Below are 27934 nucleotides of genomic sequence, written 5' to 3'. Positions count from 1 at the left end.
CGAGCGGAGTACCACACGGTCTGATCATGGGTCCCCTCATGTTTATCATTTATGCCTTTGACATCTACAACAACACAAAGGGACCCTGGCTGACAATTTTTGCAGACAATTGCAAGGTAGGTGCTATGTGTACATCCCCATATCATGCTGACATCCTACATAAAGGCCCCACTGAGACATCCAACTGTTATCAGAACACTGGCCTTAGGCTGAATGGAAAGAAATGTGTGGCAATCCCGTGTAGAGTCAATGTGTTTACCATAAATCAACACATTGCTGGTAGTCCAATGGACACAGAAGTCCTTATAAGAGGCCTGGGAACACAGGATAACAGTGACCTATCTTATGGCCACCACATTGCTACTGTAGACAGAAATAACTTCTATATGGCACATCTCATAAGTAAGGGTGTGTCATCCAGTTAGGAAGAGGTCAATGTCTCCTGCTACTCTCTCCTCATTAAGTCAACCAGCAGGTACAATGGCCCATTTACCATATAGCTCACTAGACACCTGCAACAACTGTGGAGGCTGAAAGTGTACCTCACAAATAGGACCCTAGCCTGCAAACAACTGTCCTATATGGACAGAGTGCAATGCCTCCAAGTATTCCTGGCCACATCTTGGCTACTTACAGGCAATCCATGCTTGACTGACAATGCCATGTGTGGCTAGCTGTGTTAGGAATGCCATATTTAGTGAAACTATGATCTGTAAACACCACATGCCATGGATACCTCAACCTCATTAGCACAATCAACATAACATGCTGGGGGACAGGTACATAACCCAGCGAGTGGACATGTAATGCAATATATGTTGCATACATGTCAGAGCACCTCACTGGCCCTCTTCAAGAGAAATCTGGATGAGTGGATGGGGAATTTAACTGTCACCTTGGCCATCACTCAAGTGGCAATGGTAATAGATGCACTGGGAAAAAATGTCAGGTCACATGATGCCAGGGTACTCCCATGGGCTAGGCTTTCATGGCTCCATGCCCATTAGCCTATACACACCTGTGAACACATGATCCTATGAATCTCAGTCCTGGCAAGTGTGTGTGTGTGTGTGTGTGTGTGTGTGTGTGTGTGTGTGTGTGTGTGTGTGTGTGTGTGCTGTTCTCAACCACTGTAGTGGTAGCTGTGGACACTCTGCAGCCCTATAAACTGTGTGCCATGTGAAATACCTATGTAACAGTACAGACACAAAAACAAGATAGGCGGGTCTTCTAATCCTGTGATACTGACAAACACAGCCATCTAGGCATCAACCCATATTTCACTTGGTGGGTTGCAAACTGGCTCATGCATGGGACCCACAGTGTGAAGGTAGCATACTCCATGTCAGACTGCCAACCAGTCACGAGTGGAGTACCACACGGTCTGATCATGAGTCCCCTCATGTTTGTCATTTATGCCTTTGACATCTAGAACAACACAAAGGGACCCTGAGTGACAATGTCCACAGACAATTGCAAGGTGAGTGCTATGTGTACATCCCCATATCATGTTGACATCCTGCATTAAGGCCCCACTGAGACATCCGACTGTTGTCAGTACACCGGTCTTAGGCTGAATGGAAAGAAATGTGTCGCAATCCCGTGTAGAATCAATGTGTTTACCATAAATCAACACATTGCTGGTAGTCCAATGGACACAGAAGTCCTTATAAGAGGCCTGGGAACACAGGATAACAGTGACCTCTCTTATGACCACCACATTGCTACTGTGGACAGAAATAATTTCTATGTGGCACATCTCATAAGTAAGGGTGTGCCATCCAGTTAGGAAGAGGTCAGTGTCTCCTGCTACTCTCTCCTCATTAAGTCAACCAGCAGGTACAATGGCTCATTTACCATGTAGCTCACTAGACACCTGCAACAACTGTGGAGGCTGCAAGTGTACCTCACAAATAGGACCCTAACCTGCAAACAACTGTCTTATGGACAGAGTGCAATACCTCCAAGTATTCTTGGCCACACCTTGGCTACTTACAGGCAATCCATGCTTGACTGACAATGCCATGTGTGGCTAGCTGTGTTAGGAATGCCATATCTAGTGAAACACTAATGTGTATACACCACATGCCATGGCTACCTCAACCTCATTACCACACTCAACATAACATGCTGGGGGACAGGTACATAACCCAGCGAGTGGACATGTAATGCAATATATGTTGCATACATGTCAGAGCACCTCATTGGCCCTCTTCAAGAGAAATCTGGATGAGTGGATAGGGAATTTAACTGTCACCGTGGCCATCACTCAAGTGGCAATGGTCAATAGACGCATTGGGAAAAAAATGTCAGGTCACATGATGCCAGGGTACTCCCATGGGCTAGGATTTCATGGCTCCATGCCCATTAGCCTGTACACACATATGAACACATGATCCTATGAATCTCAGTCCTGGCAAGTGTGTGTGTGTGTGTGTGTGTGTGTGTGTGTGTGTGTGTGTGTGTGTGTGTGTGTGTGTGTGTGTGCGTGTGCGCAAACGTGTGTGTGTGTGTGTGTGTGTGTGTGTGTGTGTGTGTATGTGTAAGATCAGTATCCTGAGTGTGCGTGTTTGAGTGAGGAATATATCCATTGGGTGACCAAGTATTATAATTGTAGGTCATTGTACTCCCAGCACACGTCCTATGTTCCACTGTACAAGGGCCACTTTTTTACATCAACCGTAGAGGTATCTGTACACACTCTGCAGATCTATAAGCCCTGTGCTGTGTGCAACAGCTATGTAACAGTATGGAATGAGCAGCTAGAGAGGCATGGTTCTTAATCACAATACTGGCACATTTCTGTGTGTGCATTGGTGTGTATAGCAGTGTTTGGGAGTGTGTACACTCATGCATGATATTAGTATGAGACCTGTCACACCCACTACACCACTCATTGCCATACCTTACAAGGGCACGTGATGTTTCTCACTGTACATGTACTTTGGAAACTCAACACACTATAAGCTCTGTGCCACCTGTGATAACTGCATAATACTGTACTACCACTAACTAGATGAGTGGGGATTTCAAACCCAGCACTGGCAATTGTGATTTTGTGTGTGTGTGTGTGTGTGTGTGTGTGTGTGTGTGTGTGTGTGTGTGTGTGTGTGTGTGTGTGTGTGTGTGTGTGTGTGTGTGTGTGTGTATCAGCAGTATTCTCTGTGTGTTGGGTCAACAAAATACCCTCTGGGTGTGTGAGATTTACAGATATGAGGTGTATTCCATCCACTACACTTACCATTGTTCACTGTACACGAGCTTTTGATGCCAGTGTGACATGAAAAGAAGAGAAAAGGATAACTAATACACACAGTAAAGTACAATTTCCCTTAAGTGCACACAGAGATCACAGTCAGTCTGGGGCTGGTTGCTCCCTTGCTCACCAGGTCCCCAAAAAGACTCCCCACTGGCACAGCTATAGGGTCCAGATCTCAGCCTAGCTGACAAGCTAACCTTCAGTAGCCTCTTTGTCCAACCAGTGCTTCATGTCCCTGCCCAGGTAGCTGACACACCACACACACACTTTGAGAAGAGGTTATACAACCACACAGACCCTCCTGGGAAAAAGGCTGACACAGGTTTTCCAGCTGTGCCCCTTTATCCAGGCTATGCAGTAGTAATTACTGCCACCAGCTAATAAATATCAGCTACTCAAAGGCCCTTAAAAGGGTGTCCAGTTATTACTGTGCAATATTATCATCCAATGCTAGTATGACTAACAGTCAAGGCTTACTTTAGAGTGGCCTATTACAATAACATCTATAAATATGCAATGTAATCTAGAGCTTATCTCTACACAAAGCAGCCACAGGTAGGTTTTAAAAATATTTAATAATAAATAATTAAAACACAAGACAAAACTACTACACCACAGAAATATCTAAGAGTTCAGAGATCACACAGAAACTTAAAATAATACAGTAGGACGGGTTTGATTTAAAAGAAAAATACCTAATTAATCTTTACTAGCTTTAACTATTCCTACAAGAAATCACAATGCTGAAACTTACATGTGAGCATAAGACAGAGTGCTGGTAAGTTGGATGTCCAAAGTCAAAATTCTTCCAGTCTCTTGCGAGAAATAGTATTTAAACATTACTAACAAACATGTTTGCTGGGTCCCTCCCCAAATTACATCATTTTTGACACTTAGGTTTTCCCAGGGAAACAAACTGCATTATTTAGCAATCTAATACCTACACAGAACTTACAATAGAAGACATTTCACATGTATATTCTAACAGAAACTAGAGTAATAAAGTACCTTCCACATCTAAATTCTGGTCATAAACTTTAGCCTTAAAACAATGAGCATGAAACCTTCATCCAGCCGCAGTGGAGCCGAATTCTAACACGAAAGGGTCACAACATGCTTCACTGGGCCTGTAGCTTGCAATGTCACATATTTTGCAGTTCCACATTTCACAGTATTCTTTACACTCAAAAAGCATGCCTGTATTTTACATTTGTTATCAAGAAAACATGCCTGTATTTTACATTTATTTATACAGTTGATAGAATTATGTATCAAATTCTGTTTGACTAGGCTGGCAGACTTTGCCCATCTCTCCCCAATCATTACATCTCTTCCCCCTGGGGAACTCAAGCAAGTTTTTCAAGTGCCCCTTGAGAAACGTTGCTTGAGAGTATCAGGTCTATCTGGGTGTACCTCACCCCATTCCCTGTCTTGAGAGCCCATCTGCATTGGCATTGCTACTCCCACTGCATTGCTGCACTGACATATCATATGCTTGCAACCCCAGACTCCATCTTAGCAACTTGGCATTTTGCTGACTGGCTCTGTTTAACCATGTTAAAGGGTTGTGATCTGTCATCACAGTGAATTTCCTTCCATACAGATAAGGCTGCAGTTTTTGTAGTGCCCACATTATGGCTAGACATTCCTTTTCTACTATTGTATAGCATTCTTCCCTGGGTTGGAGCCTGCAACTGAGATAAACTACTGGGTGCTCTTCTCCCTCTGAAGAAATCTGGCTAAGTACAGCCCCCACCTCATAGTTTGAAGCATTCACCTGCACAACAAAATATTTGCTATAGTCTGAACTGGCTAACACAGGGGGTCCTCTCAAAGCTTCCTTAATCTTCTGAAATGCCTGCACACATGCTAGGGTCCACACTACCTTATCTGGCCTGTTCTTCCTTGTCAGGTCTGTGAGGGGAGCAGCTATAGTACTATAATTGGGAACAAACTTTCTGTAGTACCCTGCTGTCCCTAATAATGCCCTCACCTGCTTTTTGGTAACAGGTGCAGGCCATGCCTGAATAGCTTCCACTTTGGCAGGTTCTGGCTTTATCTTACCACTCCCCACTCTATGTCCTAGGTAGGATACCTCTGCCATACCCAACTGACATTTGCTCGGCTTAATGGTCAACCCTGCCCTCTGTAGTCTGCCCAGCACCTCCCTGACATGCCAAAGGTGCTCTTGCCAGGAATGGCTGTAGATAGCAATATCATCCATGTAGGCAAGGGAAAACCCTCCTGTTCCTACTAAGATATGATCTACCAGCCTCTGGAAAGTTGCTGGGGCATTCTTCATCCCAAAGGGCATCTTTGTGAACTCATACAAGCCAAAAGGAGTCACAAAGGCTGACTTCTCTCTAGCACTGGGAGTCAAAGGCACCTGCCAGTAATTCTTGGTAAGATCAATGGTTGTAAGATACTTATCCCCACCCAGCTGCTCTAGGGCCTCATCTGTCCTAGGCATGGGGTAAGCATCTGACTCTGTGTGACTATTTAATTTCCTGTAATCCACACAGAACATGTTGCTGCCATCCATCTTTGGCACCAACATCACTGATGAGGCCCAGGGACTGTTGGACTCTTGAATCACCCCTAGTTCCAACCTCTCCTGTACCTCTTCCTTTAGTGTCTGTTTGACTCTCTCAGGCACCCTATAAGGGGCCTGCCTGATAGGTCTTTGGGGTCCTGTATCCACCTGGTGCTGCACCAGGTGGGTGCTCCCTGGTTTCCTGGTGAACATGCCCCCAAACTCCTGCAACACTGCTCAGATTTCTCAAACCTGGGTAGGAGATAGCTGCAGGGACATTGCTACCCCTTCCACCAAGGTGTCAGCCCAAGCCTCACTGAAGAGATCAGTCCCCAGATCTCCCTCAGACTCCTCCTGCAATCCACTGCAAATGCTCAGCACAAGGGCCTCCCTATCATGGTAAGGTTTCATCATGTTAACATAGTACAATTTGTGCCCCTGCCATCTGCCTAGCACTTCCACCATGTAGTTAACATTACTTACCTTTCTTACCACCTTGTAGGGTCCCTCCCAAGCTGCCTGCAACTTGTTGTGTCTGACAGGAATGAGAACCATCACCTGCTGCCCTACAGCATACTCTCTAGCTCGAGCATTCCTGTCATACCACACCTTTTTCTGTTGTTGGGCTTCTGCCAGGTTCTCCTGGGCCATGCCCATGAGTTCCCTGAGCCTTGTCCTGAGGGTTAGGACGTATGCCGCAACAGACTCCTTGTGAGACTCACACTCAGCTTCCCACTCATCTCAAATTAAATCTAGAGGTCCCCTCACCCTATGCCCATACAGCAACTCAAAGGGTGAAAAACCTGTGGATTCCTGGGGAACCTCTCTGTAAACAAACAACAGATGGGGCAAATATTTGTCCCATTATCTCATAAACTGATCTGCAAATGCCCGTAGCATTGACTTGATTGTAGAGTTTAACCTCTCAACAAGACCATTATTCTGGGGGTGGTAGCGGGTGTTCTACATGTGCTTCACCCCACAGGACTTCCAGAGACGAGCCAGCAGGTCTGACATAAAATTGGTACCTCTGTCAGACAATATTTCCTTTGGGAAACCTATCCTGCTGAAAATCTCTAGCAAAGCATTTGCCACCTTCTCGGCCTCAATGGAGGACAAAGCCACTGCCTCAATGTATCGTGTAGCATAATCTACAATCACTAGGATATACTTTTTCCCTGTGGAACTTGGGGTACTCAGAGGACCCACAATATTCATAGCTACCCTCTGAAATGGCTCCTCAATCACAGGCAAAGGCATCAAAGGAGCTCTCACCTTGTCTCCTGCCTTGCCTACCTTTTGGCACTGCTCACAGATCCTGCAGTACCATGTTACATCTCTGGAAATTCCAGGCCAATAGAAGTTTTGCATAATATGCCTCTTTGTACGTTTTATGCCCATATGACCTGCAAAGGGAATATTATGGGCTATGGTTAGAAGCGCCAGATGGTAAGCTCTGGGCACTACCAACTGCTGTACTCTCTCACCTTCTAGACCTCCCTCAGGGGTCCACTCTCTGTACAGTAACCCTTTATTCCAGTATACAGATTCCCCCTTCCCTTGAGAATCAGGTGCCTCCCTAGCTACCTGCCTCAGACCTTGCAATGTAGGGTCTGAGAGCTGAGCCGGTCTCAAGTCTCTCTTTGTAACCCTTCCCACCTCCCCTTCCACAGGAAGTCTGGCATCCTCTGACAGCGGTGCCTCACTGTCAGCCTGGGTAGTACTACACACCTCTTCCTTTGCAGTTACCCTGTCCAAAGGAACATCAGTACCCACAAGCAGCTGTGGCTCACATTCAGTCTCATTGCTACAGTGTAGCTCACTCCCTGAAGTAACCACCTCAGCAGTCCTGGCTGCAAGTATGCAGTCTGTCTGGGTCTCCCCCAGGCTACCAGACTCACATGCTTGTCTCCTAGCCTCACTGCATGTAATTGCATAAGTACATAGTACTGCCTCATCCAAATCCTTCCCTCTCAGGACATCTGAAGGATGGTAGTTCCATACCCCTGTTGTCTCAAGACAACCCACTGTTGGCATTTTGTCTTTGCCACTTACTGGCTCCCTCACCTTTGGTTCCCCACTTTGCATCCGTGGACATCTGTATGCCACTGTTTGCATTCAAAACATTTAACCCTAGCTCCTGAACATGTACCTGGACTAGTGGCTTCCCCTGCTACTGACAGATTCTGTTGGGGCAGTCTGTGCTGCCCATCATGGGTTCCTGTAGTTCCATGAGCAGTACTCTGGGTCCCTTTCCTATGCAGGGCTGCCCTGCTTGCTAGGTATAGGTCTCCCTTCTTCCCCAGCTCCTCTGAAGTAGCGCACACTGTCTATCAGCTAACCAGATCCTCATGTACTCAGGCAAAGTGCTAAGGGCTTGTTCCCTTACCAAAAGGTCTGCCAGCCCTTCAAAAGTGGTGACCTGACATCCACTCACCCAGCTATGAAAATAAGTGCTCAGTTCAGCAACATATTCACATACATTTTCATCTGCCTTGTGTCTATGCTCACAAAACTTTTTCCTATACATTTCAGGTGTTAGCTTAAAACATTCTAATAAATGTCTTTTTACAGCAGTATAATCAAAACAGTCAGTGTGAAGAATTTTTGCTAAAGAAGTTACAGCTGTACCATGGAGTAAGGGGGTCAGGAACCGTACCCAGAGCCCTTGGTCAACTTCATACTGTTTACATACCCACTCAAACATATGAATGAAGCTATCAAAATTATCCCCCTCTTTAAACTGTGGAAGAAATTTACTGACCTTTTGTGCTTCTGGGGTCTGGTTATTCCCTTCCCCATTACCTCCATGACTCTGGCGAAGAGTCAGCATTTCCCTCTCATCTCCTCTGCCGTTCATTTTCCTCAGCTTGTAGACTCTATGCACTATGCAAATGGGAAGTAAGTGTTGCTATGTTTCATTGCCTCATTTCTTAATTGCTTAATTGCCTTTTAACTAGATTGATTAGCTGGTTCTTAAATAGTTGTGTGTAGGAATTGTTTTCAGGATCTGAGTTAGGCACATGCTGAAAGCGCTTATCCTGTTCTTGTTTTTGTTGTATTAAAGTTCTAGTTTTATGTCTATGGTGTTACGCTCCTTTTTTGTTTTCTTCTAATTTGTGTACTGGAGTGTTCCTTGGTGGTGCTACTGGATTTTGGTACTGTTTTCTTGTTTTTTATCTGTAACACCGCACATAGACTGAACAATGGATTTATCCAGCAACCGGTATTCTGCTGATTCAGTCACTAAGAGGGTAGTGACTGATATAACTACAAGAAAAGTTAACCCTCTTCTGAAACTTAATTTGGACAGTACGAAGTTATTGATACCCACTGATTCAACAAATGACTTAGGTTTTGAATAAATATCCAAAACACTGGAGAATGCAGTCTATCGCTTAAAGTGTTTGCAATGGCAACGCTTCCATATGGAGGCGTGCCTTCATCACCAGCTGATTCTCCGTGGACTAAGAGTTAAATGTATGCCTAGCTAGGGAAATACCTACCCGGAATTGTTAGCTAAATGGCAGGCGATTAACATCCACACAAGCTTCAGTTACATGAAGCTACTTATTGACTTCTTTAGGCCACAAGAAGAAGAGATTAATAAAGTTATTGAAAGTAAACAAAAGGAGCTAGAATCTGCAGATTTGTCTGAAGCTAATTTGCATAGGTTGGAGAACTTGCAAGACAGACTAGCAGCCTATGAAGTGAAATTGAAGAAATGGAAGAGCCAGAAGTTACTAAGGGATTATAATGATATAAAACAAGGCCACCTTTTTGAATGGCCTAGAGGCCCTAGGCAGGGTGACAAGAGGAGTAAGAATGAGGTCACTGCAGCCAACCAGATGCATAAGAGGCGAGATGAAATGTGCCATGAAATGACAGTTAGAGCTGAGGTTCATCAAGTGAATGGAGCCCATACTGATATAAATGTAACAAATGGGAGTGTGTGTGCTCAAAATGATGATATAGAATGTTTGATTGAAGGAACCCTTGAGGTTCCCTTGGAACAAGTTAACAATACAACAAATGCTCCTAATCCTACTTGTACGAATGAATCATCCTCTATGCCCACTATACAAGCAGGAGCTGTACCCAAAAAAGGATCAATACATCTACCTATTCAACAGCAACTTTCTTTTTTAATACATGTGAAGGAGCCACGTGTAGGCAGACCTGCAAGCAGAGAAAGGAAGAGAAGGAAAGTTCTGTGATGAATTCCTTAGTTGTTAATATCTCGAACAGTATTCTGAAAAAAGAGTTTGTTACTCTACTTGAGAAAGGATTAAGTTTTATACCAGCTTTATGTTCACTGCTGCATGAGTTTGTGACTGATATAAAGTGTTTTGGACATAATGCGACATTAAAACATATTTTTGGGTCCAATGTTAGATCAGATCATGACTCTGAAAGACCACCTAGGAAGCCTAGCATGTTTGTTCCAGTAAGCCATCCTACGGTTGAGATTTTTATGCTCTTATGTGAGCAAGAACTAGCCAAAATTAGAACAGATGGCAAAGGTAAACACTATCAGAATTTGACCAAAGAAGAATTGGATGCTTTAAAAGAACTACAAACCAGAGAGGATATAACTATTAGACCAGCTGACAAAGGAGGAGCTGTGGTGGTGATGAGTATGGATGATTATAATGAAAGTATGTTGGATATGCTCAGTGATTGAGCAACATACTTAAGAATTATGAAGAAAGAAGTTGATGTGATGAAAAGGAGGATAGAAGATGCACTTTGTGAGATGCTTATGAACAGGAGTATAATAAAGGAACTATATGAGTTTTTCATAGTTGAACATTCTGTCATACCTATCATCAACGGACTGCCAAAAATCCATAAAAACAGCTCCAAACCACCCATGCGTCCCATAGTGGCAGGCCAAGGATGGTCAACAGAACCCCTTTCAGTCTTTTTGGAAAATGAGCTGAAAAAGCTATTGAGTGATTACAAGAACATAGTAAAAGATATGGCACAGTTCCTACAGCATTTACAGGAAGCCACGACTAACATCTATGACTTCTCCCATTTGTTATTAGTCAGTATGGATGTTCATAATTTGTTTGCATCAATTCCTAACTCATATGGCATTGAAGCCATAAGAGATTTGTACAGAGAAAGGAAATTAGACTCTTATGTTGTCTGCAGCCTACTGGAACTGGTGCTAGAGAACAATTTATTTGTTTATGGAGATAGCTACTACTGGCAGAAGTGGGGGGTAGCTATGGGTACCCCCTGCACAAATAGCTATGCTAATCTCATGTTGGCCCAGTGGGAAGAGCTATGGGCACTGAATGTAAACTTTCAATGGAAAGGGAATGTGCTCCTCTATAATAGATTTGTGGATGACATTATGATTCTATGGGCTGAAAGTGAGGAAGAGGTCCAAAATTTTGTGGATTTTTTAACACAGACTACTTTGTTTCTAAAATTTGATGTTAAGATGTCCAGAACAGATATTGAATTTCTGGATGTCAAGATCCTATTGGATCCTATTGAAGGGATAAATACTATGCTGTATCGGAAACCTATGTGGAGGAACCATATCGTGCATTTTTCCAGTATGCACCCGAGGCATAATTTCCGCAATGTGATTGACAACCAAGTCACTCGAGTGTCCAGGCTTTGTACTCAGAATGATACCTTTCTCATGGAAAGCAATAAACTGTTACAAGGTTTCAAGAATCGTGGTTATAGGCCAGTCAGGGAAGATCATGCAAGAGATCTGAGAAAGAATAAGGGCAGACCCTACTACTCTCAACAGTATATCAATGGAATGACAAGTGAAGTGATGAAAGAGGATAGAATACGTCCTAATGTAGGGCAGGGGACCATGAGGGTCAGCCTTACTTACAGTAGTGATAATTTTACAATATGTGGAATAATCAAAAAATACTGGCCTGTATTAACATCAGACAACAGACTGAAAGAAATAGTAGGGACTACACCTCATTTTAGTTTTAAGAACAAGAAAAATCTAAAGAGGTTGCTTTGCAATAAAAGCTGCAAAGCCAAAAGGAATGAACATGCACATTCTGGCACATGGAAATGTGGCAGTTGTAAAGCCTGTACTATTATCAATACCAGTAATGTTTTTACACATCCAGTTACAAGAAGGACATACCAGTTTTTCGGAAATGCCAACTGTAATAGTAAGAATGTGGTATATGTTGCTACCTGTACTTTTTGCCCATGTTTCTATGTGGGCAAAACGAATAGGATCCTGAAAGAAAGAATCTTTAAGCACCAATCTGATATACGCATTAAGGTTGTTACAAATGCGTTGTATTCTCATATTCCAGATAATGCCACACATACATTTAGATTTATGGTCCTTGCAATGGTTCGTCCAACTATAAGAGAAGGGGATGTAACAAATCAAATGGAAATGGAAGAATCTAAATGGATAATGGACTTAAGGGCTGATTGTTTCCCAGGGCTTAATGGTGTTGTTCCACTTAAACCGTTCCTGAAGGAACGAAGATTGACTTTTTGCCATTAAGGAAGCTCATATATATTTTTTATTTTTTACTTCCTATCTGTTTTTGTTACAGATGTCAGCTTTGTAATATTCCTTCTGTACACTTTCTATAGAATAGGTGTTTATGCATGCTTTCATTTATTTCAGAGACGTGAACATGACATCTTTTAAGTTTGGAGTTATAGTGTATTCTGCTATTAATGGGTGAGTTTTGTGTCTATTTTGTTCATAGTAAGAATTCTGAGTGTTCATCAGACTTTTATGCAATGACAATAGTTATTTGTTTGTTGTATATCAGGCTGTGACTGTTGCTTCTTTAATATTATGGTTGTGAACCTGATATGTTAACATTACGAGCTCTGAGTTTTAACAGATTTACAAGTTGTGTAATAGTTATGACAGCAGTGTTTTATTTATTTACTATAAATTTTAATATGCTATGCTGATTGTCTTTAACAAAATGTAATTTTGTTCTAAGCTTGGATCCAAGTTATTTTAAAACTTGTTTTTGTTACAAGTGGACTATGCAAATGGGGAGTAAGTACTGCTATGTTTCATTGCCTCGTTTTTTTAATCAGGCTGTGACTGTTGCTTCTTTAATATTATGGTTGTGAACCTGCCATGTTAACAGTATGAGCTCTGAGTTTTTAACATATTCACAAGCTGTGTAATGGTTATGACAGCAGTGTTTTATTTATTTACTATAAGTTTTATTATGCTATGCTGATTGTCTTTAACAAAATGTAATTTTGTTCTAAGCTTGGATCTAAGTTATTTTAAAACTTGTTTTTGTTACAAGTGGACTATGCAAATGGGAAGTGAGTGTTGCTATGTTTCATTGCCTCATTTTTTAATTGCTTAATTGCCTTTTAACTAGATTGGTTAGCTGGTTCTTAAATAGTTGTATGTAGGAATTGCTTTCAGGATTTCAGGAAGGCACATGCCAAAAGCGCTTATCATGTTCTTGTTTTTGTTGTATTAAAGTTCCAGTTTTATGTCTATGGTGTTATGCTCCATTTTTGTTTTCTTCGACTTGTAGACTCCTCATTTTCTCGGCTGCTTCTAGTTCCATATGCCTGGCCTCCAACTCAAGTCTCTTTAGCTCCAGCTGGATTTTTAAGTCCACTGCAGAAAGGTTGAGCTGTCCATTCTCCAAGGATATTGCATCTCCACTGTCAGTCTGATTATCCTCCAGGCTGCTGTTTTCTGATGCAGCTGTAACCAAGGCTGCAATCAGGTCTGCTTTAGTCAGGGTTCCATGCACCAGTCCCCTAGCCTGGCACATCTCCGCCAGCTGGCTCCTTGTCAGCTTTCCATACTCTTCTGCTGACATGCTGCCTGCTCACCCTGACTAACACTAAGCTAACAAAAGAAATAAAACAATTGTGATCTGAACTCTGAGTATACACTGCGTGGCTGTTTTAGAGTACAAAACACTTTTAGAGATCACTGTACATAAGCTACAGGAATTCGCTCTACCCACACCACTACAAGCCAATTAGTGTGTGATGTAGATCCCACCACTGCCAAACACTTGTGATGACCATGCCCTGTTCCAGCAATCAAGGAGCCTCAATCCTCACCACTAACACCAGGGAGCTTATCTCATAGAAGAGAAAGGATAACTAATACACACAGTAAAGTACAATTTCCCTTAAGTACACACAGAGATCACAGTCAGTCTGGGGCTGGTTGCTCCCTTGCTCTCCAGGTCCCCAAAAAGACTCCCCACTGGCACAGCGATAGGGTCCAGATCTCAGCCTAGCTGGCAAGCTAACCTCCAGTACCCCATTGTCCAACCAGTGCTTCATGTCCCTGCCCAGGTAGCTGGCACACCACACACACACTTTGAGAAGAGGTTATACAACCACACAGACCCTCCTGGGAAAAAGGCTGGCACAGGTTCTCCAGCTATGCCCCTTTACCCAGGCTATACGGTAATAATTACTGCCACCACCAGCTAATAAATATCAGCTACTCAAAGGCCCTTAAAAGGGTGTCCAATTATTACTGTGAAATATTATAATCCAATGGTAGTATGACTAACAGTCAAGGCTTACTTTAGAGTGGCCTATTACAATAACCTCTATAAATATGCAATGTACTCTAGAGCTTATCTCTACACAAAGCAGCCACAGGTAGAATGTTTTAAAATATTTAATAATAAATAATTAAAACACAAGACAAAACTACTACACCACAGAGATATCTAAGAGTTCAGAGATCACACAGAAACTTAAAATAATATAGTAGGACAGGTCTGATTTAAAAGAAAAATACCTAATTAATCTTTACTAGCTTTAACTATTCCTACAAGAAATCACAGTGCTAAAACTTACATGTGAGCATAAGGCAGAGTGCTGATAAGTTGGATGTCCAAAGTCAAAATGCTTCCAGTCTCTTGCGAGAAATAGTATTTAAACATTACTAACAAACGTCCCTCCCCAAATTACATAATTTTTGACACTTAGGTTTTCCCAGGCAAACAGACTGCATTATTTAGCAATCTAACACCTGCACAGAAACTTACAACAATATAAGACATTTCACATGTATATTCTAACAGAAACTAGAGCAATAAAGCACCTTCCACATCTAAATTCTGGTCATAAACTTTAGCCTTAAAACAATGAGCATGAAACCTTCATCCAGCTGCAGTGGAGCCGAATTCTAACATGAAAGGGTCACAACATGCTTCACTGGGCCAGTAGACTGCAATGTTGTCATATATTTTGCAGTTCCACATTTCACGGTATTCTTTACACTCAAGAAACATGCCTGTATTTTACATTTATTATCAAGAAAACATGCCTGTATTTTACATTTATTTATACAGTTGATAGAATTATGTATCAAATTCTATTTGACTGGGCTGGCAGCCTTCGTCCATCTCTCCCCAATCGTCACAGTCAGCCACCATACACTTACATGTATACACCCCTCAGCCCTATGTATAAGCAACATGGCACATGCAAAAACTGTTATACAGACCTGTTAATTGTGTACAGCTGTACCCTGGATATGACCCACTCAGTGTGTTACAACACTGCCATACTCCTTGTAGATGATGTCTGCAGGGCCACATCCTGCTGACACACAGACACCTAGAAGACAAACAGAATACATTATGGAGACAACATTCTGTCAGCGTTAATAACAACAATAATACATCATGGCTTTCAGCTACACACTCTGACGTGTAACCATTAAACATGCTGGCTGACAACATTTTACACAGCATTACATTGCTAAACTGTACTAAATTCATCCTGTGCATCAGACTCATATTAGCATGTCCCTGCATCAATGGTATGGATGACAGGGATGTGGCACAGGTACCATCATATGTGGAAGGTGTGGGTTTGCCAGAGGCCTAGGCTGGGCCATTTGGTTGACATCATGTGTCTGTGTTTGGGGGTTGTTCATAAAATGGGCCCATGCAGAGGTGGTGTGTGTAAGTCTGGAGGTAACCTGGCTGTGATGGTGATGTCTGTGTGTACACAGTCAGACCATGTGGCTGCCCTACACAGAGGTATGTTGGACAGCTGTGGACAGTACATGGCAGGGTGTGCAGTTTATCGTCTCTGGCCACGGACATGGAAACTGGGCCTGCCAGGGGACCCACTGGCATGACCAGGCACAAGGCCAGATGCAGTACTACTCCCCGGTGGTGACCGCTGTCTGCTGGATCTGCATCCCTGTTGGGACCAGCCAGGACCACGTGCCTATGCGCTGCTGCATTGTGGTGTGGACAATGGCCCCCCCTGCAGTTGTGCTGCTGGTAATGCCACTATGGGAGCAAGAAGCTGCATGGCCACGTGGAACCTCAGCTGTTCGTGTTGCTGTCCTACGTCCACGTAGCCGACGGACAACTCCCACCACATGCCCTATCACAGACATTCCATGTTCAAGGATTGACATTCCATGGTCGAGGATTCCCATCATCTCATCCAACTGTCTATCCATGACCTCAGCATAATAACGGTGGGCATCAGCATGATAATGGAGGTTGTCACGCATAGCAGGAAGATTGGCATTCACAACCCCTAGAAGCTGTCTTGTGTTACATTTACTACATGCCTGTGCCTCCATGATGGTCTGAAACATGTGTCTGATGACACTTGCTGTGGCACTTGCGACAGGGGCATGATGGGCAGCAGTCCCCCTTTGAGCACCTCTGCCCATCCAGCTGTGTGGGACCTTGCCTGTTATCTGGCTATGGCTGGTGTCTACAGACACACTTGCCATAGTCACTACACTTGCCTGTTCCATGCCACCACCTGCAAACTGTCCATCATCTACGGCCACTGGTGATGGGGCATGTGCGGGCATTGTGACTGTGTGCGGGGATGAGGTGAACAACAGTGGGATGCCAACCAATGGCACAGATTCAGCCCCTGACAACCCCGCCTGTGCCTCACTATGGCTATCATCATTGTCAGAGTCTGTGGAGACACTGACATCAGTTCCCAAACAGGAGGGACCCTGACCCCCATTGCCACCTGTGAGGGGAAGACAATAAATGTAAATTAGTGCATGTACATTGGCTGCCACGCACACAGACAAGCACACAGACACTTACAGGTGAGTTGGCACAAAGCTATTAAACAGACCTCACATTACACAAAAGGTGACATGCATGACACACAGAGCACTCATCATGCATTGCAGCCATTCTCAATCCTTGTTACTAACAATATACATCTCTGGGATGCAAGGGTACTGTTAGTAGGTGATGTCCATTCACCTAGCACACACTGCACCCATGTACACATTATTGCTGTTCACCTGTATAGCACAGTGGCAACTACTTTAGACCATACCTCACAACTGTACAAATCATTGAAGAATGTGTAGATGTCTGGCACATATGTTTTCTCTGTTCCTCACAACCCCTATGTGTTTGTCTGCCACATAACTGGGATCATATGAGATTTGATGTCACTAATGAATGACATATATTTGATTTGCAGACCTCATCACCAGCAGTGAATGTATAGTCAAACAAATCCTGTTACAGCAATAACCTTCTAAACTTAACATGGATATGATAAGTGTACACACCCCTGTTAATACGGCAGGCTCTTGTATCATATAAAATGAGACCACAATACTGCATTCAAAAACATTACCCACCTTAAATGTGACATATGACCTGTGCAATCCAAAAACAAATGTGTTAGTTGTGAAATATACTGAGTTAGATGTGTGTGATACAGTGGTTGCATATGTGTGGACACCCTTAAAACAATGCTTTTTGAAACACCTGTTAATTGAACTACAGCAGCCACTCTTCCTGGAAAGGGGCATATCAGCATGGCACATCTTGACTTGGCATTATTTCGACAGTGTTCGCTGCAAAGGTCCCCCAACTCTGTCAGCTGGCAAGAGTAGCTCATGTGCACAGATGTTGGAGGTCACACTGGGCGTTTACTGTTGGTGTTAAGTCTGGTCTTTGTTTGGCCCAATGCATACCCTTGATTGTATTCAGGTGGAGCCATTTTTAGGTAGCTTTGGATGTAGACCTCAGGTCATTATCATGTTGGAAGCTGAAATCCCTCCCCATCCTCAGTCGTCTTGCAGATGCTTGACAGCTTTGGCCCACACGTGAGTGTTATTTAAACTGTTCATAATTCCCTCCACCATGCCTACAGGCCTAGTTCCAGCTAATGAACAGCAACCCCAAAGCAGGGCACTGCCACCAGTGAGCTTCAACATGTGGATGGTGGTCTTCAGGTGAAGTGAAGTGTTGCTTATGCACCACATGTATCTGTATGGATAGTGGCTGTAAGTTTGAACCTTGGTCACATTACACCATTACACATTTCAGCACATGCCTTTGGGAGACCTGGTGTTATATTTTTCTACTTGTACACAGTCCTGCATAATGTTTGGTGTGGGTAAATGCTTCTATCTACTGACCCTATGCCATAGGCCAGACTTATGCAGAATCCAGGTGAGTGTTGCCACATGTACTACACAACCAGTACTTGCCAGAGAGTCCTGCAAGTCCCTCAGTGTTGCTGCATGTCTCCTGGAAGCCTCCCTGACCAGTTCTCAACATGTCCTTCCATCTGTTTTGGAAGGACATCTGGTTCTTTTCAACAGCAATGTTGTCCCATATTTAATCTAACTTTTGATGACTGTCTCCACAGTGTCCCATGGTATATGCAATGCTTTGTTAATGTTGTTGTACCCTACTCCTGACTGATACCTTTCAAATGTGAGATCCCTGTGATGCTTTGTAAGATGTGTGCAAGTCATGACTGCTTCTGGTACAGGCAACTGAGCAAATGTCATGAATACACCGGTCCGACAGTGGACCATTATTCATTGTTACATTGAGGCCCTGTACTTGATGGCAGGTGTGTACCCAAGCAGAGTGAATGTTGTCAGTATATGACAAGCTGCTCCTACAATGTGTTATTTGGAGGGTGTGCACACATATACATCCAGTGTATTATAAGGTCTGTATACCCCATATTTGGTGGCCTAACATATTGTTGGGTTTTACAAATTAATTGTTCATGTTATTGTCACATTAGAGGTTGGAAAAGGTGTGGAGTGTAATATTCTGGTCTCTCATTGTATATATCAGAAATAGTTTGCATCTTGACAGGGGCGTGTACACTGTGGTATCCACTGTACAGGATTAATGTGACATACATGTCTCTACCATAGCCCAGTTGTCCCCCCAGTTTGTTAGTCTCTGTCCAGATGTCTTGCACTGACAGGTTGTGAGGTATGTTGTAGGAATGTTACATTACCCTTCAGATAGGCCCCGGTGGTGACCACTGTGATGCACTACAGTTAACACTACCACAAGTGAACATGGACATCAGGCAATATGGCTAGGTGTGCATTGGCAAAGCACAACAAAACAATTACATACTCACCAGCTACAGGCTGCTGTCCCACTTGTAGACCAGAGGGAGCTAAATAGGTGTGGGAGATAGGTACTGTCAGCAGACTCACATGTGGCCTTGGTACAGGTGGGAAGCAGCATTTCTGCACATTAACAGTACAACCCCCAATACTATGAAATATGCTGCCAGCATCACAGATGTGCACTTCTCTGCATTATCAAACCCCATCCACAACTACTATCTTATCTGACATATGCATGTAGATACTCTACAGATACAAACCCCAATACTACAAAATATGCTGCCCATCACCATAGATGTGCACTTATGTACTTTACCAAACCTTGTCTACTATCTTATCTGATAGATGCATGTAGATACTCTACAGATACAAGTATGTATGCTAAAGTGCTCTACTAATGTGCACTAGGGCCTCACCTGCACGCTCCTCGTCCATTGTGTGGGGAGCACCCACATCCACAATGCTGGATTCAGCAAGATGTTGTGTGCCTGGGGTGGGTGCACCAAGGTTGGTGAGGAGCTGTTCATTGGGTGTCAGTGGGGCCTGCATGACTGGGCCCCCACCTGTGGCTGTCGCTTCTCTGGCTATGGCAGCAGCCCTTCACCAGGCATTACGTATGTGGTCGGTAGCATGATGCCGAACCTGCTCATAGGTTCTTGTGTGCAGGCCGACATTGTTTACCCTGTGGACTAGTTCATTCCACCAGGCGATCCACTCCCCCAGATGTTCCTGAGTACGGCCATAATGGTTGACAATGGTATCAATTATGGTGTCAATTATTTCAGATGTTTCTGCTGCACAGTAGGGTGGATTTCGGGGGTGCTGCATCCCGCCTGGAAGACATAAACAGTGAAACACCTCATAGCACCTCATACAGTTGTCAACAGTATGGACAGAAATTACACATCAGCAGTGGATATTTGTTGCCAGCATTCACAACTACACCATACCCTGTAATCTATCAGCACAATATTAGCTTGCATTGCACCCCTGACCCTGATGTGTCATATTCCCCCCAATGATGGACAATTAATTGCATAAACCTCTATTCCCCATTCATTTCTGTGTAGAGGGATGACAGTGGCCATCTTCCATGTGGATGGGGTGTGGATGGTGCTGAGGCTGTGTTTGACTACATTGTGTGATGGAACTGTGAGCACATGCCTGAGTTCATGTAGGATGCAGACAGGGATGTTATCAGGCCCCATGGAGACTTGCTGTTGTTGCCTTTCAGTAGGCAATATGTACCTGCTCACCATTGATGAGGGGAGGGGTGTGGTTGATGTGCATATCTCCCTATAGGAATGGGGGGACAGGGGGGTGATGTTCACACCTAACCTGTCTGATGCAGGTTGCCCATAGCCATGGCATGTGTGTATGAGGTGTGATTTAACACCACAGGGTGAATGGTGTTGTTGCTTCTGAGACTGACAACCTATGTGAAGACACCCTTGTGACTGGCCTTGGCAGTGTGGATATGTGTGAGTTGTACTCATAGTTAGCCTTACAGGGAGTCACCTGTGACCATACATGCTTGTTCAGATAGAGGTGGACATGCTTCTAAGTTGTCTGGACCTATGTGGCCCTTTACAGCAATATAGCAACCTATTACGTGGTTTGTGTATTGCTGCTCTCCACCAAAGGGGATTACTCTACCTTGGTGGAGGCGGGTTTTACAGGTCAGGTATTGCTGAGTCCATACAGTTTCAGTGGATATATAAGTGTACACACCCCTGTTACAATGCCTGGTCTTTGTGCTACTATAACTTGACACCACAATAACTCATTTCAAAATAATTCCCACCTTTAATGTGACCTATAGCCTGTACAATTCCATTGAAAACATAAGAATCTGTTGTGGGAAAACATATGCAAATTGAAATAAGTACAATAAGCTGGTTGCATGAGTGTGCACACCCTTAAACAGATACTTTGTGAAAACACCTGTTGAGATAATAACAGCATTCAGCTGTCTTAGGTCAGAGTCTATCATCATGGCACATCTTTACTTGGTAATAGTTGCCCAGTCTTTCTTGCAACAGCGCTACAAATATGTCAGTTTGTGAAGGCATCTTTTGTGCACAGCCCTATTCAGGGCAACCCACAGATTTCCTATTGGATGTGGGTCTGACCACTAGCTGGCACATTTCCAAACTGTAATTTTCATCTGGTGAAGCCATTCCTTTGTCGATTTGGATGTATGCTTGGGTTCATTGTCATGTTGACAGATAAAATCTGTCTTCATCCCCAGCTTTCTAGTGGATGACTGAAGGTTTGGGGACAAAAATAGTTGGTATTTGGAACTGTTCCTAATTCCCTCCATCTTGAGTGGAGGCCCATTTCCATCTTCTGAAAAGCAACCCCACAGCATGATACTGCCACCACCATGCTTCACCGGGGGGGGGGGGTGTTCTTTTGGTGATGCAAAGTGTTATTTTGGGTGAAACATACTTTTTGGAATTGTGGGCCAAAGGTTCAATCTTGGTGTCATCAGACCATGACACATTGTCCAACATGCTTTTTGGAGACTTGATGTACTGTTTGGCAATGTTTGTCCAGCCCTGGACATGCTTCTGTGTAAGAAAAGGCTTCCATCTAGCAACCCTGCACCATAGGGCAGACATATGGGGAATCAGACATATGGGGAATGCAGAAGATTGTTGTCACATGTGGTACACACCCAGTACTTGTCAGGCATTCCTGCACCTCATTCAGTGTTGCTCTAGGTCCCCTGGCAGCCTCCATGGCCAGTTGTCATCTTGTCATGTCATCCATTTGGGATGGACGTCCAGGTGTTTGCAGTGTCACTGTTGTCCCATATCTTCTCCACTGTTTGATGACTGTTTGCACTGTATTCCATGGTATATCCAACGTTGTGGACACTTTTTCTACTCTTCTCCTGACTGATACCTTTCCACAATGATATCACTTTGATACTTTGTAAGCTCTCAGCCAAACATGTCTTTTGCTGTAGCAGGCAACTCGGTAAATATCAAATAATTCCTACTAGGACAGTTGAACATAATTTGGGGTTAATCAGAGTCTTGTTAATTGATGGCATGTGTGTAACCAAAAAGAGAATGCTGTGATTACCTCAGGAGATGCATCAACCAAGTAATGGTTTATGTCTGTACACATGTATGCAACCAGTTTATAGTATGTTTTTTATGTTTTATATTTTCTCCCCTAACAGATTTGTTTGTCAATAGAATTGTACAGGTTATGGGTCACATTCAAGTTGGGAAACATTTTGAAAAGATTTTATGTGGTCTTATTTTTGTATGGTAAGCATGGACAGAGGGTCATAACACAGTTGCACACTTCTCCGATTACAACCTGATAATCATGCCTATTCTACTACCCATATCATTGTCATGGCAATGCAACAACCAGTACCTGTAAACACTTATGTCTGTTGTATGCACTGAAAATGATATTACACACAAGTAGAACATGCACAACATATTTACATACATAGATAAGTTGATTCCACAGTAGGCTTTGCTATCACACTGCTAACCTGGAGGATGTCCCACATTCATATCTAGGCTATTATGTTACAGTATCATTGTTAACAGACTTGACAATGGTTTGCCTAACATAACACAACTCTATGTGTAAGTGACTACAGATATCAGGCAAACGTGCTTATAAGACTGTACAGTTGAATGGTATGAACTCACTATATCACATGCATTTCAACACACATTTCTGCAACAGTACTTTAATATGCACATGCTCTGTATAGGTCTCTTATATTTACAAGATAAAATGTGTATCATAGTTATATTCACAGGTAACATATGGATATGTATGACATCCCAGAAGCTGGCCTAGCAGTTGCGCAGTCAGTGGTGTTTGACAGACACTGCAGCAGTTGGCAAATGTCAGCTGTCCTTTCTTGGGTTGTCAGGGGCCTGAGCTGTGATCTATGTCACTGTAGACAGAGCCACATGCTATGGCCATCGGTGCTGTTCAGCAGTAAATCAATACAGAAAGTTTTGTTGTGACATATTCTTTCAAATTCCTATTTTCCATTATTACAGACCACCTACTGCATTCAGTTACATGCTTACTTGTTTCACATACCCTTTTTTAAGTGGATTTGGTCAAATACTTCATCTGTATTCAGTCCTTCTGTTTTTAATTGTATCACTGTCTATGACAGAGGTGGTTTGAATAGATGGCAGCTTGACTTTTGTAGGTAATGCTCATGACCATGTGATGGCCTATGCACCAACTGGCGTTCCCCAGGTGCTAATTGCATGCAGAGCAGCTGTGTAGTCATTCCAATAGCCAATGTCATGGCAACACACTCCTATAAGTGAGTACTCCATGTGGGTGTTGGCCCTTTCCCTTACCTGTAAGGAAGACATCCTGGAGGTGTGTGAACTAATACCTCTTACAAGACTTGTGAAGACAAGCCTACTAAATGGTGGAGAAGGTTCAAGACTTAGGGGCAGAATGTGAGTACTGCTGTTATATGGTTTGAATACTGCTAGTTTAACAGGGTTTGTCTGAACATGCTACTTCTGCATGGGTTTCAGTCTGACAAAGTTCTGTGTATGCATAGCTCTTAACTGTAGGGCTATCCACATAATGGCCAGAGGTTTGCCTGTTATGTTTGGTCTGTTCCTCAGACAGGTGTTGTCCTTGGCAAATCAGCAGCATACTCTGGTGATTGCAATCAGTAAATGCTAAAATCCATTTGTGTTTCTGCCTTCATATCCCTTAAAAAAGATATGTTACAACAAACCCTGTAACACCAGCAACTCTCTCAGTGTATAACAGCAATATTCCAAGTATGGCCAAGTTTTTGGGCCTATGTTCCCCAATTATGTCAGGCTTTGTCCAGATATCAAGCAGTAAGAGGTTGGTAGGTATGGTCTATCATTATTTAGCACTGTCATTCCTGCGAGGGCAAAGGCTGGACAACATGTGGAACTTTGTACATTCAAGAGGTCAGTGTATAGGGAATGCTCTTAGATATCCTTGTAACATTTTTTATGTGGAGGAGAGTAAGACGTGTTTTAAAACTAAACAAAGCTGGATAAACACAAATCCAAAAAGGAAAGCACATCTAGAGGCAGAATCCACAGCTTTTATTACGAAAGAAATAAGTACTTTCGCTCCAAATCTATTTAAACAGGAACTTTGTCAGATACTTAATGTTTAATTTATGTGCTATTTAAACCCCCTGAAGAATGACATAATTTCCTTTGCACACAACTTTCCCAATTTTAAAGTTAAAACAAACTAAAACATTTCTACTTATTTAAGAGCAATAGTACACCTACACCTATATCAATAAATTTATATTACATGTTTACTAAAACTACATCATGCAACACTATATTTTAGACATAAAAATGCTACTACAGTTCTAAAAATGTAGAAAAATGAAAAAAACATCAATCAAACATACCCTATCTATTTGGGTAAAATTACTTGTGTAAAATATAATATAATAAATGCATGTATGTTTAAATGAGAAAACCTAAAAATGAGCAAAAAAGTTAAGAAATATTATTAATAACAATAATAATAATAGTAGCAATAGGACCGCTTACTTTCAAACAGGTTGTACTTATAATTATATAACTGTATAAAAGTATATTTATTTCTGAAATCTATCCTACTAAACTGCCTTCATCTCATAAGAGCCTTTAATTTTAATAAACTGCTGATGGACATACTGTCATTCAATCCTGACCAATTTATAGAATTAAGGTGTAATTGCCAAGTAAGTTCTAGTATCTTTAATAAATAAGGCTAGGCACCACCCCTTTCAGGTATATCCAATGAGTCCATAATAATAAACTGAAACTGGTGTGTGGGACATGATAAGATATGTTTTGCTAGTGCATTAAATTCACTACCATCCCTGATACTCCTTAGATGTTCACTGATTCTGTTTTTCAATCTGCGTTTGATCTTACCGACATAAAAGCAGGGGCAGTCACTACATATTGTGCAATAAACTACCTGTTTACTAATGCAACAATATCTCCCTTTAATGGTAATGCATACCCTGTTTATTTCTACTTTTCTTGTTTCTAATATATTGGAGAAAAACTTACATGTCCCACATTTATACATATACCCATTAGTATATTTATACCCCTTCTGTTCAAACAGATTTTTCAGATTGAGTCCATTCCTAAAAGCACAAATAGGTTTTCCCCCTACTATTTCTCTTACTTCTTTCTCAAGGCTTAAAATATTCCAATTTTCTATTAGAATATTTTTAACCAGGAGCACATCCCTAGAAAAGGCTGTTAAGAAACTAGATTTATAAGGGGTGACTTCTTTGTTAGATGGATTAGGGTTATTATTTAATACAGTACTTTGAGTTAAGTCAGAAACAGGATACAAACCCTCATTATCTCCCTCTCCCATCTTAGAGGTTTCATTTACAAGTATATTGGATGTTTTTAGATCCAAAATAGGTTTAAAATGTCCAATCCTTCTCTTTAATTTCACCTCCTGCATAATTTCCTCCATTAAAGCAACTGGATACCCTCTTTTCAGGAACATGTCCTTCAAAAATTGACATTCCCCTGATAAAGCTATCCCATAAAGTAACCATTTGTGCTGCTCGTATGAATTGCCCTTTTAGAACAGCTCCCTTTTGTGTGAAAGGGTGGCAGCTATTAAAATGTAGGAAACCGTTAGAATATGTTTCCTTATGGAAATGTTCGGATAAGAATCTCCCATTCTGTTGATCTTTCTTTAGTATTACAGCTAAGAATGAAATTTCAATATCTCCAATTGTATGGGTAAATTTCAAGAAATTAGTTGTATTATTTAGATATTCCAAGAATGGGATTATAAGTTCTCTTCATCCATCCCATAAAATAAATATATCATCCAAATAATGAATATAAGTATAACAATGGTGATTTTCTTAAAAAAACGTTTTTCCCTTTCTATCATCAAAATATTGGCATAAAGCCCCCACAACAGAAACCCATAACCACCCCCTGATTTTGCAAGTAATATTCCCCTTCAAATAGGACAAAGTTGTTTCTCAGTACCATCTCTAATACTTGCTCATACATATTAATCCTATCTTGGGGATATGCTTAGAATGTAAATAATCACAAAACCATTGAATGCCCAAATCATGTGGAATAGCACCGTACAAGTTAACTGCATCCACTGTAATAAATAAAAAAAATTATTAAATTCTGTGCAATTAATCTTCTTGAAAAAGTCCCATGAATCAATGCAAACAAAAGGTTCCCTTGTATATATTTATTTAATTCCTTGTCTAAGAATTTTGCCAGGGGTAAGCTATTGATCCCATGGCATCCACAATTGGCCTCAGTGGGGGTTGGTTTAAATTCTTGTGAATTTTTGGCACTCCAAAAATCATAGGTATAGTTGAAAAATACACTGAAAGGTAGTGTAGTTCATTGATAGAAATTAACCCATCAATGAACATATCATGTATAAATCCCTTAATTCTTCTATATGTGCCATTTAATTAATTCAAGGAGTTCTTAGTATAAGTATCTGTCTCCAAGATCTCTCTCATTTTACCAATATAGTCTGTCTTATTCATTATAATAACCCCCCCTTATCAGGTTTCATTATTCTAATACTTTTGTTTTGTCTCAAAATTTATAATTCAAGCTTCTCATCACAGTTTAAATTATTACTAGTGACATTGGAAAACCTTTTGTTATAATTATTACTAAGTGCCTGGAGATCTAATTCGCAGGCCTTCTCAAATATTGCTAGAGTAGGGTGAATAGGGGGATTATAAGTGCTTGAAATCTTAAAGGGGTCACTAACTTGTTCTGCTTTATGAAGCATTATATTCAAGTTTAATTTCCTCACAAACTGTTTTAAATCCAGTATAGTATGTACCACATTAATAGGCTGATTAGGCACAAAAGTAAAGCCTTTAGCGAAAAGATCACAGGTGTTAACATTTACAGTTAAATCTGAAAAAATTATAGACTTTAAAGTCCCTTGAGCTGTTCAGTTCAATGTTCCATGGGGGCAAAAGGAAATTCTGTTCACTGGAACCAGTCTCTGTTGCCTCAAAAATGGGAACCATTATGTCCGTCGGTTCCCCCTTCAGGTATTCCTGCTGTTCCTCCTGCTGGTATGACCCATCCCCCATTGGTTTAAATTGGATTGTCTTCTCCCACGCTGGTTCATTAACCACTTGGAGCATCTGAGAGGTGGATACTCCTCCTCTTATAAAAAATGGTCATCCGATAACTCATAGTTGGTGTTATCAGTATCATAACCATTGTTGAAGTCAATATTATGTTCAGTTCTAAGTCTATTTGTGGTAACTTTAAAATTGGGAAATTTATGTGCAAAGGAAATTATGTCATTCTTCTAGGGGTTTAAATAGTGCATGAATTAAACATTAAGTATCTGATGAAATTCCTGGTTAAACAGATTTGGGACAAAAGCGCTTTTCTCTTTTGTGATAAAAGCTGTGTTTTAAAACTAGGCTGTTAGAACATGTGAGAGATATTACTGATAAGAAAGAAGACAGTTCTATAGCTGTACATTTTTATAAATCTCACCATGGGGACAGTAGTGGGTTACAAGGTACTGTTTCTGAAAATGTCTGTTTCTCAGTTTGATCAGTCATAAAAGAACAATTGTTATATATAGAATCAATTTATATCTATAAATGTGATACTTTATCCTCTAGGAGGTTAAATGAAGAATGTAATTGGAGGCTGTGTATTTAAATATGAAATTATAAGTCCCAACAAACAAAATAACAATT

This window comes from Protopterus annectens, chromosome 9.part0 (assembly GCF_019279795.1).
Source record: "Protopterus annectens isolate FY-2018-M chromosome 9.part0, PAN1.0, whole genome shotgun sequence".
NCBI lineage: Eukaryota > Metazoa > Chordata > Ceratodontiformes > Protopteridae > Protopterus > Protopterus annectens.
The sequence above is the reverse complement of the archived record's forward strand: the minus strand, read 5'-3'. Positions refer to the sequence as shown.